Raw genomic sequence first — 20,917 nt, 5'->3', positions numbered from 1 at the left:
TTATTTATTATATTATTACTTTATATTTAATCGATGGTATCTGAGCCACTTCGGCCATCCAACGTTATCGAAGGGCCTCATTCGATATTATCATAACAGTTAACATCGGGTAATATAATAAAATTAAAATCATATAAAATTTAGTTTGAGATACAATACTTAAAATATGAAAGTTGCCACTGACAATCACATTACATTTCAACATCATGAATTCAGTCTTTGTTATATTTTTCCGTCACTTAATTTTTCACACCAGGTACTAGTCAGCATCTCTGCAAACACGGCTTAGCTAATTAGTGAAATACCTGTTAAAACAAAACATTAAAAAAATGCCACCGCTTGCCCACTATGACTACGTCTCAACAGATCATTTTATTAGACTCAGCCACCGCTACAAGGAGCTACAAACTGGTCAAATTCTCATTAGACTCAGCCATTGCAATATGGTCAGATTCTCATTAGACTCAGCCACTGCTTGCCGCCACAAGGAACTACGCAATCAAATATTTAACAACTGGTCATTTTCTCAATGAGGCATTCAGTTACTTGCGCATGCAGGAGTTACGGCCTCCAACTAGTCATATTCTTTATGGTACTATGCTATTTTTACTTCAATCAAGTGCTCTACATTGCAACTCAACTATGGGTTATATGCACTCCCATCAAAATTTACTATTACTTTTTATTCTATTACATATCTTTAAGAACTGGATTTCCTGGTTCCATTTTACTATTTCTCCAACGCTTTAAAGGACTTTATAACATTTAATCATAAGTTAATTCAATTTAATTATGTACCAAATTCGAAATATATCTGGTTGATATATATCTAGTATCTACCAATTTCTGAACGAACATGTATATTACTACCACATATACTCCTATTATTATCTACCAAATCTTGAGTAGCATCAACAAAAAGCGAGTCGTTCGTTGTACGTCGCATTGAGCACACGCGGATCCCCATTTTCTCCGTGAACTAACGTATACGGAACCATCAGCCGCGATCTCAGCGCAATCATCTCATCAGTATATCATCAAATCTAAATCACCATCATTTACCTTAAAATCCATAAATCGTATTCATAGTCATATGATTATTATATTAATCTCATAATTTCATCAAAGTATTGCAAATCATTTTTCATTGTCATATCAACCGCCCGTTCTATTAGCCATTTTGCTCATAATTCACTTGTCATCGATTGTAACTCATCATTGTGTCACTAGCATTCAATCTTTCAGATATTCGTTCATGTACAACTCTTCACCGCGTATATTTACCGACTATTTTCCATAGAGGTGTATCAAATCAGTCCTTAACAATCTTGCATGTAACTATCTTGTACACCTCGAGCGCTTTATTCATAATATTTCGTCAAAAAAATAGCACCTCTTCTAATTTCCCATTAATTACAACAGACACAAATCAATAAAGGATTAATTTCATTTAATATTTAGTTAGTACAATAGTCAATCCGATTTCTCCAAAGGGCGTTCAGCCACACATACAAGTGCATATAGGTGCGAAAATCAAATAAAAATGTCGTCAAAGACAACGAATAATCTTATTTATCTGATCAATATCAACCAAATATTTGAAAACAACATCACCGTTATTATTATAAACTTCCAATATCTCTACACCTGTAATTTTGTACAATTCAACATTAAAACACCCTCACTTATTTAATACATCCGTAAAGACAATTCTTATATTTGATGAGTTTAATTAAAAGCCTTAGTTAACATTTTTATTTTACTTCAACTCAACAGTTATGTCAAAAGTACAATGGTCTAAATACAACACATCCAATCTCATATTCCAGTCAATTGAGTCAACATGTATACCAACAATTACATGAATTTAGCATTATACGCTTCGATTATACTTTTTTTTTTTCAACCAATTAAAATCTTAATAGATACAATATCTCAAGATTTAACAAAGGTTAACTAGAAATTAATAAAATTGGCAAATCTACAACAGTAATTTAATCAATATTGTTAAAATATTTAACTTTCTTATATCTTAACTTTCATTTATATCCTCTAGTAACTTTTCTTATATATATTCCTGGGATTAAATTGACAGATATAGCTTACTTCCACAACTTATATTGTCTCTCATTTTATTTGCAATAAAAGGTCTTTCAGTTATAGGTTCAATGCTTTCAACGAAATCGTCAATGTACAAAAACTGCTATACATTTAACAACAATCGATTGTCCTGTTTTTGTTTTTCTTTTAAACCTGTGCTTCTTAAATTTGTATTCACTATAATACATTATAATTAAAGAACAATGGCTCAGCTCGCAAACATTTTCTCAACAAATAATTCCGTATAACATGTAAAACTTACAACTTAGTCATGCAGTATTTATTTTTCATTCTACATATATGTGTGTTTATTATCCATCAGTAAACCATATATAGATTCATAAAATACTATCCATGTCTCTCTCTAAAGTTTGCATCCAGTTAGTGTAATTCACTTTTTTTCTGGCCTACGTTTCTTTTGTCTGTCGTCTCTGCCATTTTCTTATATATATATATATATATATATATATGGCGTTTTTTTCATTTCATTATATGACAATAATCACAATACTATTTAAATGTTAAATAGGCATTACTATATGTATTTATACCTGTACATATGTTTTTCTTTTGAATTATTACTATTTATATATTTTTTTCTTCTATAAATTATACTGATACTGTGCTTGTGAATCACTGTTCATCACGGATACCAACATCTCACTTTCAATCTAAGTTACATTTGATTAACTTGTGTTCATATTGATTTTTCCTAATTATATATTCCTGTCATAGCTATTCACCATGACTGTCCTCTACAGTACAGTAGATGAAGATAATTGGAAGCTTGCACATTTAGAAGTGCTATAAACATGACATTTCATCCTCTTTGGTAACAAAGTTATATTAAATAAAACAAACCACATGCTTATAAAGGCATCATAAAACACCAACAATCAGAATCTTTATATAACGGTTGTATAGAATGGGAACGAATTTCCATGCGTGGACAATTATGCAAATAAGGTCAAAAAGTTTTCTAGAATATCCATATCTCTTTACTTTCCTAACAATCTTGTCTGTCTGTGTCTCAATTTTCCTCTATAATAATTTTAAAGCTTATGTACTTTGAATATCTTAACATTGCCTCCCACAGAGACTATTTAAAATAACTAATATACAGCATTAACAGTTTATAATCCTGTAGTTCAAATACATAGAAGGTAAGTTACATAAACCATTTAAAAATAGTATCCAATTTTTCCTTTCTCCTCTATTTCAAAATGATTCACTCCCATCTGTGTTTTTTATTTCCATTTTCCTCTATAATATCTGAATTATAAAGTTTATTATCCAAATTTCCTAGACCACACTGTTTGACACAATCCATGCTTCAAGATGAGTTCATTATTACTATTATCTTCTGATATACATTTATTTATATTAATATTCAATAATATATTCATTGTTTTTTTTTTATTATCTGTAACAAATATATAATACAATTTGAATTTAAACAATGATTTCCTCCTTGTTCACATTTCAATTCCAATACAGATTTAACAATGAATCTGTCCACTTTATAGGTAGTCATTCTACAAATGACAAAATAATAAAACTCAATGGATAACTGATTGCAGCAAATCTTCAGTTCATTAGCAAAAAAGATTGGACAATATAGCAATACATTGCAATATAAAATAGTCTATTTTCTTTTGTGATAACAATTGAATATTCATATTATAAAATCATGACATTTTGGCAATTTACTGTAAGAATAACTCATCAAAAGTGAAATATATATATCCAAACATTCTGTATGTACACAAATATTAACTTATTTCCAAAACTTTTATTCATATTCAAAACTAATAGTAAATTTAAAGACAAGCTTGTTGCTCATATTAGAAAATTCAAAGGTTTCTTGTACAATCAATAATACAATCAAGAGCCAATAACATTCATTTCTAACAAAAGCTTTTCTTTAGGTTAAAAGACAACTTCATAAATTATAAAACTGAACCATGTAAGAATAGTCTTACCTGTAATCTATCACTTTCTAACATGTCACATATTAATGTGGTGCTTATAAATTCCAACACTGGTCTCAAATGACAAATGTACATAGCTACAGGTACCTTCTTTATTGATCAACAATGGCCTATAATTCTAATCAATTTCAAGAGAAGCATCAAAGAAACCAATTGCTCAAACATATAATACATTCAATCTGAGCATACATATAATATATAATTCACATAATATGACACCTTTGAGGAATTGGATATCATTTCTAGGTGCTTTTCAACACATTAATAATCAATATCATATGACGATCTCAATTGGATTTTATACTAAATAATGATTAAATAAGGAACTATTAATAATAATAGTTTACAGTTATTCGGTTTTTTAACATTGGAGTTTACTACCAATTGTTAGCCATTGCTATATATATAAAATTCAAAACACAGCAAGAAATAAATATAATAATTGTATCAGAGTTAAGTACTATTTTCACTGAGAGCTTCATTAATCATGAATAGCATCTAAAATGTCAATATCTAATATTATGAAATATACATATTGATTTATGTTATCAAAACTATAATATATATACATATGACAGAAAAATAAAATATAACCACCATCAAGACATATACCTGGACTATGCATTGATTGTCATTTATCTGAAATGGGATCATAAACATATAAGTGTATGTAAAGAAATAATAACAATTCTTCAATTCAATTCACGTAGAACAAACACACAAAACTAACAGTAAGTTTGACTAATTTACTGTGAATTAGCAACAAACTCAGCAATACCATTACACTGTTTATATGTATAACATGGTATGTGTTCTCATGTTCAACCTGTATGTCAACATAGTTAATGTAACTGTTTCTAATCTGTTGATATCCTATCATACTCTATCATAAGCATTAATAACATAACAATAGTTATTAAAACTTTAGATAGCCATGTTGTTCTATAAATGTAATTGTAGACGTTTAATCTTTATCGTACATATAAATCTATTTAATATGTAGACTATAAAACAAGTGAGAAACTGCGTTTAATGGTGATTAAAAGTGAACGAAATTCACACAACTAGTTACACAGTCGAATGTAGGCTTGGTAATGCTTCTGAACTTTTAGTCAAGTATCCTGACGACTTAGGCGTAATGCCGGTTAGTCAGGAGAGAGAAACACCTCAATGCCTACAATATTCACAATTATCTATCTCTTATTTGTTTTTATAATATATCAAAACTTTTACGTTCAATCATCCGTCATCCACTTGTCAATGTCACATAGATTACTTTGGCTCTTGACGTTCCGTTTCAGGTTACATGATTATTGACTTTACCATTTTTAATTAATGGTGCGTCACACGATAGTTAACAGTAGTCTAAGATAGTAAACACAGAAATTGTGTAATCAGCCATACATTAATATTTTACTAGTGAGTTTAGTCATAACTGTTTTTTTTCATCCTCACATTTATCCTGAATGTACTAAGAGATGTATACAAAAAGAAAAATGTGACGATGAATAAAGATATCTTCCAGCTATATTGTATCTTCATAGATAATTGGATCTCATCTCTATAAATGAGGCACCAATAGGTCCTGTGTAATATTATTAAAAAATATCTAATATATAATCTAGTCTTCGCAGGAAACAAAATTGTAAAAATGTATTCAAATTTGTATGTAGTTTCTAGTTGAGCTCATGACTACAGAGTCATTGACTCAGTTCTCGTACAGACACCTGGTAATCGATATAAAAATAACTATTTTTTATTTTACCTGTTTTAGTATAAAATAAATACTAAATTTCATGTGAATTATGTCAGATTAGTAAAACCTGCACTTAAATCAAAGCATTAGCGCATAAAAACGCGCATTGTAACAATCGTTTTGGGTTTTGTCATAATGTCCAGTAATAGATATTCCCTTCCATGTAACAGCAGTGATCATTTTTTTATTTGTACAAATATTATTTAATGCAATATCAATTATTGTTAAACAATATATGATCCGAGTTTCAACGTGTTGCGCGGTAATAATAAACATTGACACGTGTTATCTATGCTGAGCGCATGCGTTCACTTTTCTGTGCGCTCATCGATCCCAGAACTGAGCCTTCCCCCTCTACTTCCAAAAAGCAGAACCTACAGACAGCCTTTGTCCGTAGGTTTACACAATTTAAATAGTAGGTAATGCATCGAAATATGTAACACGTCCACAAAATATAGTTTATAGAAATTAACATTAACAATAGTTATTATCTCTACGAACATTAGAAGGAATATCTCTTTACTTTCGTTAAAATCAAGAATTTTATAGACTGCAATAAGGGAACTGTTTGGTAAATCCAGATAATCTATAAAGAATTGTCTGTAAGGACTACTTCGGAATAACTTTCGACCGTCAATGAAAATGCTAATAGATAAACGAAGAACATGTCGTGAGTCATTTTCTTAGTGCACCCGTGTGTTAATATAGCTAAAGAATTAGTGTAATTCTTTTGGCGAAGTATTTAATAATTGGTTTTTCAAAAGAATTAAACTGCCAGCCAGCGTTTGCCTCATAAGTTTGGTTCTTTTAAGTTTTATATTTTCATAAGATGTATTCAGCTTTTATTTTAGTTCTATTTGAAATATATAAAGAAATCGAATAATTTAGGACGTAAAAATCATATTGATTTTTTTAACAGGTATACGAATTTTATACATCTAAATAATTTGTTTCTAATTTACTTGTTCCAAATAACATGGCAACTGAATCGAATTAATTTGAGGTAGAAACAAATTGGATTACCTGATTGCAGAATTTGACAAAAACGAATTTGATAAAAAAGTACTTTCAGAAATTGAATTCATTATGAGGTAGAAAAAAGTGAATCGTGTCATTTTTATAAAAAAGAAATGTTTATCTTATTAAAAAACATGTTTTAAGTCTGTGTAAGATTTGAATCGTAACAAGAATAATAAATAAATACATTTTTTCTATGATGGTAAAATGCTAGCCATTGCCTATGAAAGAGAAAGGCATAAAATACATATTGATAGTTATCAAAACTATATTAATACTTACAGAAAAATAAAATATTACAGTATCTATTTATTGTAAATTGTCAAGATAATTAGAAAGATTATAATTTAGACGAGTTTTCTCGATATACCCACAAATCTCAGAAAATTTTCGTTAATTAAACATGTAAAGACGTTTAATCGGCGTGTAACTATATTGTGATTAAAAGTGAACGAACACATAGTTACAAATGACTAATGAATTTGCGGAATGCGGCGGTATTATTCATTTTGTGGCGAGCGGCAGCCACGGTTTGTCATCCGCGCGTCGATCGTACCGCATACACGATGAGCTCATTATTATTAACCAACAGAAATGAACGGCGGCGCGTCGCGTCGTCGTTCTGCGCGCGTCACGTGACGTCACGCTCAACATGGCCGCTGCCACCCGTCCCCCCCGCTTCTCCGTTTCTGTTGCGCGGTAATAATAATTTAGAATGCAGTCGACCGAAAGGAAACAGCCGAGAATAGATTTAAATTTAATGCATCGCCTCGACTCGTGTTAACATTAATTGTTATTCTACAACAGTCTCTACTCAATTTTATAGACGCTAACTGAATTGAGGGCTAGCGAGTCATTTTGCTTACTTTTCAAATTTTATCTTAAGTTTTATATTTTCATAAGATCTCTGTAACGTAAAAATCATAATCTTTTTGGTATACGAATCATACATCTAAATATTTGTTTCTAACTCGTTTATGTAGTTAATTTGTGTGATCTTTAACATGGTTATAAAAAAGAAGTCTGTGTTTTTCTTTAAAAGTTCGAAAAATTTGTGACAATTTTCAAGCGAAACGAAGAAGGCCGATCTCTCGCACTCTGTACTACGTCCGGTGGCGAGATGTCGTTCCAGATCTCTGTTCGACATTCTCGGAGCCGATTGTGAACTTGTTCAAATGGTGAGCGGCAGCACTGTTACTTGTGGCGAGATGTCTTGTGATGCAAAAGCGGCAGCACTGTTACTTGTGCGATGCCGTGGGCAATGTTGCATGAGTTTTCGGAAGCAGTTTGTCGTGGTTGTGTCAATTATGAAGGCGCTGATCGTATAGAAGTGGTCCTAGACACCGCTAGGCAGCTGAAGCGCGCCCATGGCTTCCAAGAAGGTCGAGGACCTACACATGCCAAAACTACTCATCGAGCTCCTTTGGAAGCTCACCAAAATGGAGCCGAGACTGCCACTAGAGGTCAACCAGCTCCACCGGCACATCACGCTCCCACAGCTGGATTTGCTCTACATCATCCTAGGGGAGCAGCTACAGGTCTTCTAGCAGAATACGGAGGACGTCGCGAGGAACATGAAAATCGGCGATTAACGCATCTTCCTACACATCATTTGACAGCACATGGTGGAGCACGTTTAGCTCCAGGCATATCTCTCAAAAGACCGTTGGAAGATGACGACCCGCCAAAAAGGCTAATGGAAGAGCATTCTCGTCCACCACTAACGCGTGGCGATTCTTTACCAGCAGTATCATTGGCGGCACCTTTCGTTGCAGACCGAGTTTTCAAACAGGAGAAACATCCTTTACGAACTCCATCTTTTGATGCAGCGTCATTTAAGTCCAACGGTAAGACATGTTTAAGTAAAACTTGCAATTATTTTGAAGTCAGCATCGGTTTAAATTCATATAAACATTTATGTTATTTTTAGTGTTCTTATATTGTGATTAGTTATTTTATGAATGATTAAAATTTGATAAATTTGGACTATAAATAAAATAAAAACATAATTCATAAAAAGCAATTCTTCATAATGATCCATAATTTGATCAATAAATAGTATGTATGATGAAACACGTAAACCGCACGCAATAATAGATTTCACAAAAACAATACACATTTTGTTTAATAATTTTAGTTTGATATTTGATTGGCTAATTAGGAACATCAGCATTTGTTTAATAAATATTAATTACAGTAGTATTAGTATTCGGTATTTAGCCATATTATATTAAAACCTGGTATTAATATATAAATTTGCGTATAGTGGCGTCAGCGTCTCGTCTCTCTAAATAATTAAGTATAACCTTTTACAGAATTGTCTTTTACAGACTTTTTTTTATTATTTTTATACCATATCTTTAGTTTTGATGCGCATTTGTAAAATGCACTGCAAGCTGTTGTAGCCCAGGCAGGTTGATTAGCTAATTCCATGCTTTATAATCGGATGTCATGACTTTACTGCACATACCTCTGTGTCTATTCAATATTTAATGTTAAAATTATATATTATAGGAATTTACATATAAGTACAGTGATCAAATCAGTACCTTTCCTATTACTCGAAATACAATTATTCGATGTATCTGCTTAGTTTAAAAACCTGTTTACCAATGTTTTTATTTATTTTTCAAGACTATTATAATTAGCAAAATGGACTAACCAATTAAGTTTTTACGACATATAACTATATATTACTCAAAGATCATTCCGTTGTTTACCAATAATATCAGAGTAAATCAATTATATTGGAAAATGTACACAGTTATTTTATTTCATCACGCACACATGATAGACAACGAACGTGAACGTGCGTGGTCTTGGTTGTTTTGCGCGTTTCGCCACGGGATTCATAATCTAGGTAGGTGCATTAACTCAGTCCATAAATACAAAACCGGTCCGACTAGTTGAGCGTTCTCGAAAGCGAGCCCGCGCCTGCGGCCTCCCGCACACAAACTCGCTACGTACAAACACCCACGTAATGTTAACGCGGTTCCTACCACCGTACCGTGAATGCATGCACGAAACAGCGGTGTGGCAACGTTGCGTGACGACATTTTCGCTCGCGTACGTATGTAGGTGCTCGTCGGGCGAAAATATATAGAGCCTGCCTACGCTTGGCAAAGCCGCCCGACCACATTCCGCTGGCGTGTGTAGGGAGCGCGGCCGCCCGCCGCGAGCTGCGGCCAAAAAGGTCACCGCGCGTGACGTCACCACCGCCATATGGGCCAAGCCTTTGCACCGCGCACCCGACCGTCACTCATGCCCTACACCATGCTACTCTAATGAATATGTTTACATTCAGTTCATGACAGGCGAATTCATTACCCAAATGCAAACGAGACGTTTTCGTAAACAAAGCGGCACATACACATTCAGCGTTTGATCAAATATCTTTTTACAAAAGAAACAAATTTATTTAAAAAGGATATAAATATCATTGTTTCAACATTAATAAAGAAAAGTTAAAGTTAGAGAGTACAAAGACAGAACATTTATACGTTTGTTAGCATTGTATTTATTATTAACTATAAACCTTGCAATATATTATCCATGTATTCAAGCTCTTAGATATGTTTCATCACGAACTAACATTTCTACAACTCTGCACGCACCCATAGACTTGTTAATAGTAACGAAATTGTTATGGCAATAGTGTTAACCATACGACTTAGGTCTTAATGCAGCAAATTCTTTCTATACTGGTCTGTATAGAAAGAATTTACAAATTAATACTACACTGAATTATAAATGATTAATAATTGTTGTTGTTGATAGTAGCCGTGTCGATAATGGAGGGTGTTTGTATTATTTGAATTGTCAGTCTGGTGGAGTTAGCCCAAATCTACGAGTAGCACTACGCGACCACCTATGACACACCACCGCTCACTACGTAACACACGCTATTTATATGACATTATGCGTGTGCGAGCGTGTGTTTACGATCTATCCGTCGGTCCACCGCAAACGATGTGTCATCCAACATTGAATGTGAGGTTATTGGGGCAAACTGAAAGCTATGTCGTTCGTTACTATTGCATCGTCGCCGCGACGTCATGCCTGCCAGAAATTATCCTTCATTATACCAAACTACATTTACTTTTACTACGGTTTATACGTGAATAACAATAATAATATATACACGTAACATTAAAAAAGTCCAAATTATTAAATTTCGTTACGAATTCAATTTTATATATTTTCTTAAACGTTTTTAAACGTAACGCATAGTGAAATATAACTAAGTGCTGACTTTTAAATATGATCGTCTCATCTCTTGATTACGTTAGTTTTGCTAACAATTTTTGTATAATTTACAATATCTACAGGGTATGGTAACAGCGCGCCGCTGACGAACGGTTCGGCAGGATCACCATTGGGTAGAACAGCTGGCTCACCTCCCGTGACTGGAGCCTCCGCTGGTGCAGGTCCTTCACCAATGGCTGCGCTAATGTCGGTGGCGGATACTTTACCACCAGGCTCGCCTCGGTCAGCTGGCGGATCACCACCCCAGCCACCACCTCAGCGGTCAGCCAGTCGATCCAGTCAACATTCGCCTAACTCATCAGGTACGTATCTAATTTACAGTTGAAAATGGACTGATACTGAATTCCAATTGGAACTAGATTTTCACACACGAATGTTATTTTGAAAATACTGAAGTAATAACTCAAAAATAGTTTCGTTTGCTAACATTTTATAGATTCTGTAGTTACCGTACGTATCGTACGGCGGGTCGGAGTCGACCTGCTTTAATGTCGGCTCCGGCATGGCGCCCGACGACCGCTCGCGCACATGCCGTCCGCTACAGTCTGCTGACTTGTCGCCTATATATTCGCGGATATGTCACATAAAACGTCACTAAATTAAGAATTCGACAATCAGCGGTAGTTCAGTTACGCTGACTTAATCGGTACTAAGTAGATTTCATTCGCGTGATTCCAATTAGCAGACAGTAGCTAACAATTGCTCTCCGGTCCGACAGGGTCGAACGGCGGGCGGCGGTCGTCGGGCTCCCGGCACGTGTCGTCGACGACATCGGTGTCGTCGACAGAGGCAGGCGAAGGCACAGATGCGGCAGCGCCAACGCCAGCGCCACTGCTCAAATGTACACTTTGCCAAGAGCGCCTTGAGGACACCCACTTCGTCCAGTGCCCTAGCCAACCGCACCATAAATTCTGCTTCCCCTGTTCCCGGGATTCTATCAAGCGACAGCAAGGATCAGAGGTTAGTTTCTTGTTTAATATTGCATGTGATTTTTACATTTTCTGCACGATGAATCGGCTTACTGTATGTGTTTGCTAAGTATTACTAGGTCAGAAAGATACAAATAAATGCAACTAAAAATAGTAGACAAGACAATATAATATTATCTTATTCTTTCTAGGTTTACTGTCCAAGTGGGGAGAAATGTCCATTGGCAAACTCGACGGTGCCATGGGCATTTATGCAGGGTGAAATTGCAACAATACTTGGTGAGGAGTTCAAACCGAAGAAGGAGCGGGAGACTTAGGCTAGCGTAGTGTCGCCCCGACTCTATCTCTTGTCTCTCCCGATGTGAACGCTCGTTGTGCACGGGAGAAGTACCGAGCAAGCCGCGGCACGAGGCCGCAAGCGCCGGCCGTCAGCTCTCAGCCGCACCGGCGCGCGGCTCCGCGGCGAGGCGGGGATTGGTCTCGCCTACACCTACCGAACATTTGTATATAACTTTGTAAATAGTCAACTTATAAGTTTAGATCGTTTACTGAAAAGGTTTGGCGAATCTAAACTTATTTTAGCGGCAGCGGAGGCCGTAATGATAACTACGATATGGGCCGTATTCAGCATATTGGATCTGATTTTGTGCGTAAATTTATATATTTCTCCGTTATTTCGCAAAGCCAATTCAAGGTTTCGAGTTTTTTAATGCACAAATCTGGTGGGATATTCTGAATAGAGTACATATCAATTTTTAAAGATTTTTCGACTAATTTTTGTCTAGATAACGCATCGTTGCAGAAACGATAATGTTGATCTGAATTATTCGTAGCGTAAGATAACGTTACTTTTCGAGAAAATTGCGCTGATTCGTGAGCGAGATTTCTTCGCATGCCATTTTCTTAGTTACCCGTAGGTCCTGAACCATAGTGAACTTGGCATTTATTTATGTGATTCTTATATATTATACGAGTATTATATGATATACGATCATGACATTATAACATGTAGTCGAGTGTACTGATTGTAAAAGCATAGTTTTGGATATTGATTGGAAGCATGTCGCTCCCTGTACAGATATTATTAAATATATGTATATTTGTATTTATTACATTCAATACATATGAAATAGTGTTTTTTTACTATCAATTTAAGTATTAGAGTGGCTCGAGTTCCGTTACCGTCTTGCATTCGATGACAACAATCTGTCAAACAAATAATACTCAGGTATTATTGTTTACTTGGTCGTTATGTACCTAGTTGTTTCATATTCTGTTGATTGGAAAAATATTAAATACTATATATTTTATACGTGACCTCGTTGGAGTGGATATTTGAGTTGATTAATTTGTAAGAATAATTTAATGCGTCAGATGTCATGAGGGGAAAGTAAGTCCCCGTTCGTGCTTCAAGCTGATTCATTGAACTCGTTGGACTCGTATACATTCAGATTTACGTGGTGGCAGTAAAATAGGCTCAGTTTGAGATGCGACCGGTGGGTAGAAGATGGTGGCAGTATTAGCAGAATCGCTTTACATATGTTGGGGGCGTACCTAGTCATTTTATGAAATGTCAAATTGTCAGAACCGCTAACACGCGGCCGTTATAGGAACTCTTAAAACTCGCTGCTATATTTGTATAAAGTGAAGTAATTATCATTATATATGTCATTAATGTTAAAAAGTAGTAGTGTACGTCAATTTCGAAGGCTATCAGAAAGCTGGACGTCTTGGGTGTTATTTTGCATTTTTACTGGCTTCAAATTGTTTTAGTACGTTATTTTCGATCTTGGTCTTGCTCTAATTTAATATTAACTTGTTTTACTATTTTTTGTATGTCACTTGTCCTGGTAGGATAATGTGGATATATTTTGTTACATTTAAAAATGTGTCTAATTAATGTTGCTTTGAATAATGTAATGCGATAATCAATAACTTCAGACGTTATGTCTATAAACAACGCATGTTAGTACATTCAATTAAATTGAGATGTCCATTATTTATTTTAGAGATATATATAATGGTGTACATATACGTATGTTGTATATATATGTTCTATGTAATTGTAAATATATGTTTGGAACAGCCACTAAACTCTATATACAGTATTAGTCAGCTATTACCGCATTAAACTTTTATAATCGTTTCTGAAAATCCTCAGATTCTATATGTACTATTGTCACCTAAATTGGTGATTAATGCAAATATATTTTAATCGATGTAGATAATCGCATGTAATTTTCTTTCTTAGATGCAGGCGATTTTAAGTAATTGTACGACTAACTGATTCATAAACTTATTTGTTCACAAACTTTTATGATAAGTACTTAAAATTAATGATAGATGTTTTCTTGAATCTGTCGTTTCTGGTAGATTCGAAATTGATTGTTAGTATTATCAATGGTCAGTGGAATTCCACCCGGCATCGGGTTTGTCGACTGTTAGTTAGTGCTCGCCAATGGGCGACATTGATAAATTGTAAGCACAAAATGTGCATTTTACTTTTGTACTACTGTTGTATTAAATGTATGACAACTAACAATACTTTGGCTAAACTATTTCAGAAATGTTTCCTATCGTGTATAATACATATATATGTATGACATTTTGTTTTTTTCTTTGTATACAATTAGTTGTTATTTTATTTATGGTTAAATAATATGATTATATTACATAAACTGTCATACATTTAAGACGCCAGATTGTTATAGTCCGCCTTTATCCATAGGCTTCTTTGTAGATGTCGATAGAAATTCGACACATAAAAGTATATACATACTTAATTTTGAGAGTCGTCTCTTTCTTACTGTAAGCAGCAAGAGAAATGCTTCGATTAAGACGTTAATGTACATGTTGGTGAAAATACAATTGATGTGATTTTGTACAAATGCACTTTTATTTAACCCTCACAACCCGCTCTCAAACATATCCCAATAAAAAACATCGAGTATCTATGACTTATTTTTTCTAAATAATTTCTGTACCTTACAAAATTGTTGACAATAAGTCAAAAATGATCGATCATGATGATTAAAATCAGAACGAGATGGCGTTATAAATAAGATATACAAATAAATTTAATTAATGCAAATATTCCATTTTGTACGTTTTACCTTTAAAAACAGCAGTTGCTATTTTTAAAGGTCACAATATGCTTTAATAGGTGCGTAGTATGAAAAACTAATGAACTACATTAGTATTTAAATAAAAACCTAAATGAAGGGACATTTTGACAAAATGGCGCCTCTAATACCCGTTACTAATATGGGTAACGGGTATTAGTGGGTCTATAAGAAATTTATTATGTGTTTCGTGTAACTAGAACACGTATAAAGATCGTCTATCGTATATAATGTAACTTTAATTTAAAAATGAAGTTTAATACCATTATACTAGTTTCTGAGGTACTCTTTATATACTAGTTTCAGATATACTTATCTATAATTTGATTAGAGATTATTCTAAAGTATTAAACAGGATACAATAAATTTTAATAATATACACAATGAATAACTATAATTATTCATTCTTCCGGAATTTCAATTCATTTACTACAATATTTCTCTTTGTTATATACATATATATACTTCAGAAATATATGATTGCTTGCTGTCTCACACATGCACACATTTATATTGTCGCCTTATATCTATTATACCCATTGTTTTCATTCATGTATTATGTTTTATGAAGTTACAAAAAGTGGGCCCTTACATAAAAAGTATTGTATTAAAATTACCTAATTTTCCTGTCCACAGAACGAACTACTGGAACAGCGTCAACGGAGCGAATGCCAGAACCACTTTGCCTGACCAACAGATGAGGACTGACGCTCCTCGGTACCCAGTTGATAGATATTTGGTTAGTACTCTATACCATTTTTTTGAGTCATTGGAATGACAAACCAGCTCTTGTTTTCCATTGCCTTAATACGTTACTAACAATTGGTGTATGAAGTGAAGTTAACAATATTAACATATATTGTTAACTTCATATACTTCCAAGCCAAACAGAGCTTGTGGTATTTGTTATTTTGTTTTGTATGTAAGTATTTTCGAGATTTGAGATTCATTTATAAACATGTCTCATAATTTTTATATTCTTTAAAGTTTCAGTCTTCTTAAGTATGATACTCAATTTGAAAAGTACTACGTAAGTACTAAATTTTCGACATATTTTAAAAGGATTTCAAAACTGTTAGATATAACGGGGTATCACCCATATTCCTACTAAATGTAACTGTCCTCATTCATATGAGATATGCTGTGGTTAGTGGTTATATGTTATTGTTAATACTGTATAATAATAATGCTATAATAAATGAGTTTAATAGTTGATTAAATAAAAAAAAATGTAAACAATTATGTTTCTTATATGTTACAGGTTGAAAGTAGTAAGAAATTTGAAATGGTTAACATCATCAATGATGATATTTGGAATCCAGAGCCAGCTTTAAAACCTGAAGACGAAATTATATTAAAAAGATTACATGAAATGTTACAAACAACTGCAGATGACTTAAAAATACTTTCTAAAGAATTATCTAAGCAACATGAGCCTGGAGTACAAATCAAATCGCTACCAACTCCTTTAGATGAAGAATTTAATGAAAAAGTCCATATAGAAGAAATTGTAAATGCCAAATTTAATGGTTATAAAATAACTGAAGATTCACATCCACGTGTATCTGATCTGAGTAAGGAGTTCAATGGAATGAAGTCGCTGGCCAACGACTTACAAAAACCTAAAATAAGCGCGGGAGTACAAGTAAATCCGACATCTATACTTAAGAAAACAAGTATACGGAAGCTAGGATTGTCACGTACTAATGTGATACACATTGATGAAAAAGATAACATTGGCTATAAAGAAAACATTTTAAATAATACCAAAATAAACAGTAACTGTCCTACTATTGCCTATTGTGAATACTCTTATAAATATTCTAAACCAAACATCACTGCTACTCAATATAAAAAATTACAACTTCAGAAAATGCCAGGAATTAATATAAGAAGTGAATTGAGAGAACAAAAAGTTTTACAATTTGATATTTTGCCCGATAGTAAAGTTGAGAAAGGTGTAAGTATAAATAAAAATAATGTAGCATTTATTGTTACACAACATGAATCGGAATATACGTTGCAACAAAAACTTAAAACTGCTGATAAAAAACAAGACGGTCAATTGACACATGCCTGTGAGAAACAGTCTATAAGAAAAGTTTCAAGGATGCCGACATATGATAGCAGTGGCTCCAATAACAATGTTAGCTCCAATAGTCAATATAAACCGAAAACTCAAAGGCAAGTTAAAACTCAATTTTCTACTAGAGCATCGTCACGTAATATCGGGAGACTTCCTAAATCCTTAATTAATAGAAAACAATCAGATAATAGATCACAGTTAAATTTAGAAGAATGGAAGCGAAAACTACAATCAGTTTATGGGCACACATCAAATTTAAATGCGGTAAAATTACCAAAATCTAAAAATAATTCTAATATAACACGTCCTAAAACATCAAATAAACAGTCTCAAATTTTAAATAATAACACTGAATACATACCATACTCGCAATTGACATTAGGTGGTGTTAGAGTAAGTGATATTGAGAAGGAATTGTCTGACATACCTAATAAGCATGACGTTGCTATAAGTCCAATACTAGACCGAATCTTAAAAAGTCGTGAAAATTCTTTTCATAAAGACATGCCCCAAAAAAACAAACAAAAAGATAATGAAAACATACTTTCGACTTCTGATGAAAATTTACTTCAAGAAGTAATTGACATTGAGAAAACTATTAATAAAACATTGTCAAAAACTGCACAAAATACACAACCAACATCAACAAATATTTCAATTACAAGTAATGATCAAAACGAAGATAGTTATGCCGATGATTTTGAAGATGATAAATCCGGGCACACAGATCATTCCAAGGAAGGTAAGAGTAACAAATCACCATTTGATTCTATTATGTCAAGTTCTGATCAGAACTTAATGAATTCTTATAAATCAAAAAATGCTTCGGAAAGTGAAAAGAAAATCCCAATGAGACTTTCATAAAAACATCAAATTTATCAATTAAAAACAAAATAGATGTCTTCGAATTTATACATTTAGTTGACACACAAGATACTGCGACCCAAAGCACTACTTCGCAAAAAATATCTTTAAAAGAAACTCAAACATCTCCAAGAAATGAAACATTCAATATTCAACCAATACATAACGACTTGTGGCCAACACTCGATCCTAAAGGTGAACTTGAAAAAATGCTAATATTAGAAAAAGATTTTATTAAACAGCTCATAATTGATGAGTATGGTGATTTTTTGGAGAATTTTAATAAGCCTTCTACATCTCGGAATAATAACATGGAAGATAATCAAAATAATATAGTTGCATTTCAAAAAAATACACAAACCTCACCTGTACATGTAAAATGTGTAATGACCTCTCCAACTAAAGTAAAAACTAGAACTACATCACCTTTTAAATTATTGTTGTCAGTAGATCAACATACCAGCCCTATGACATGTGTATCAAGCAAAGAAGAACTACAGTTAGAGATTGAAAATGAAGATGACCTTGGAATATCTATTAATTTATCCTCGCCTAGATTTAATTTGCGTTTACCACAAAATTCTCAGGAAATACTTTCAAATCTAGAAAATTGTAATCAAAATGTATCCAAGATATACCAAAAAGAAGAAAATTTTCAAGGAACTAAGACGTTTAGAAAGTTTACAATTTCTACTAGTACCAGTTCTCTAGATGGAGATAACTCTTCCTCAGAAATTAGCAGTTTAGGTGAAGTCAAATTAAAGAAAAAGCTAAGAAGAAATAGAGTTGAATCCACTTCAGATACAAGTTCAGCATCAATAGTTTCCAAATATAGTTCAGATTTACAATCTCTCGGCATTCTGCCTTTGAAGAGTGAAGGAGAAATTAGTGCTGGACAAGTTACAAAACATAATTCACAAAAAACAAAGTGTAGAGGGAGTATTGGTGAAACCAGTGTTGATGGATTACAGTAGAATTTATTTCCGTGCTTTTATATATTCTATAGAGAACATTGTTTAAAATTTTGGTAACATTCCTTGTGTGCCTTGAAGTGTTTAGTAATAATGTTGTTTGTTTGCCAAATCAAGTGTATATTTGCCTCTACTGTTATTTCTTACCTCAAGTACAAATCAGTTATCGCAATAAATTTGTGATATTTTTATGTAATGTTATATTTTAAGTCTAACATAATGTATGTTATTTTATACTTTTAGTAGACTTAAGCCTATTTTTGCACTGACATAAATTTTAGAGTGTTTATAAGTGTTTTATTATTGTATTCACCTGTAATAGTAAAAACAAAATTTTTTTTATAATTTAATACCTACAAATATAAATATTTTGTAGGCCTTATTACATTTAAATTTAAATTAAATATTAATATAAAAGAAGGGTGTCAAATGGTAGCTAAATTGCAGGATAAGAGACATGATGTGCTCTGGAATGGCAACGCAAGAGCAGTATCATGGGCATCGCATGGGCTAACCTGTATAATCTATACAATCAATTTGAGAGTTGAAAATTTTATGTTTGATAGTACCTGTTTTTGTTAGTCTAACTACTCCATAAAATTAATGTGCGGAAAGTCATATTATTTGAGATATTAATTTTTAGAATTTTAATTGAAATTGTATCTACCAAAATCTGTTAGATATACATATTGCGAAATGCATCCTAACCTTTAAATTTTCATAATAAAATTACAACATACAATTATCATATTAAAAAAACTTAGGAATCGCAAGCACCCATCGAGGGGGGGGGGCGTACCTACCCCTCCCCGCCGCCGAAATCGATTGTATATGCTGTACAGTCCTTCCATTGCATGCTAATGTGCTTGTCCTTAGTGCTGTTTAGTATATATAGACAATATTACCATTTGCCTACAGGTGAGCCGACAGGTTATTTTCCATTTTATGCACATAAAAAAAATAGGCTGCAATTAGTATGAAACCTGTATAAGCTATCACTGAACATACTTACAAGTCACGTACGTTAGCAGTGTTTCCTCTTCTGTGTCTAACTTCTCTTCGGTATATATATATATATACAGAATTAGATAAGTCCAGTATAAAAAATTGTGGTCTAGTTCAGATTGATTATGTGCTACGAAACTACGAACGGTACAGCATCTAGGAATAACAGACGTTTAGAAAAAGTATTTTATACCAGTTTTGTTTCGTGTCTATTTACTTTATTTTATTTAGATAAATATAACCTACAATTATATATATATTAGTTATAGTTTGCGAAGTATTCGGAAGTGCTTATTTTTATAATGCACTTCATGTAGTCAAACAAAGAGATAAGAGTGATGTGAGTCGAATTACATAAAAAATTGTAAAAGTGTTTTCAATATCATATCTCTCAGACCTGTGTTAAATATATAATATATCTATTTGAAAAGTGTACACTTGTTTCCATTTGTATGTGGAATAGTATTATAATTCTTTTGGTATAATTTACTTTACTCTTTGATTATAATATATATTTTTTTCCATATTCGTCCATCTCCTATTCAATGATGAACAGGCAAAGATCCTTAGACCGTACAGCTTAGTCTACGTTTAAACTTCTTCATATTTGCTCAAGTGATGAAGCCAAAGTCCACTATTCAATGATGGAACAGGCAAAGATCCTTGGACCGTACAGCCTAGTCTACGATTAAACTTCTTCATATTTGTTTAAGTGATGACGCCAAAGGCCAATTTATAATAATTAATTTGGAAAATCATGTTTTTTTTTTAAATGCCTTATATATGACCATGAATACAAGTTCTTCAGTT

General features: G+C 33.1%; 1 pseudogene; it reads left to right on the top strand.

The window, feature by feature from the left end:
* Positions 1–7,430: 7,430 nt before the first annotated feature.
* LOC131855526 (interferon regulatory factor 2-binding protein-like A) lies at positions 7,431–14,094 on the top strand (annotated as a pseudogene).
* The last annotated feature ends 6,823 nt before the right edge of the window (positions 14,095–20,917 follow it).

Source organism: Achroia grisella, unplaced genomic scaffold (genome assembly GCF_030625045.1).
Source record: "Achroia grisella isolate CSIRO2021 unplaced genomic scaffold, CSIRO_AGI_Agris_v1 utg146, whole genome shotgun sequence".
Taxonomy (NCBI): Eukaryota; Metazoa; Arthropoda; class Insecta; order Lepidoptera; family Pyralidae; genus Achroia; species Achroia grisella.
This window is presented reverse-complemented; position numbering and strand designations above follow the sequence as displayed.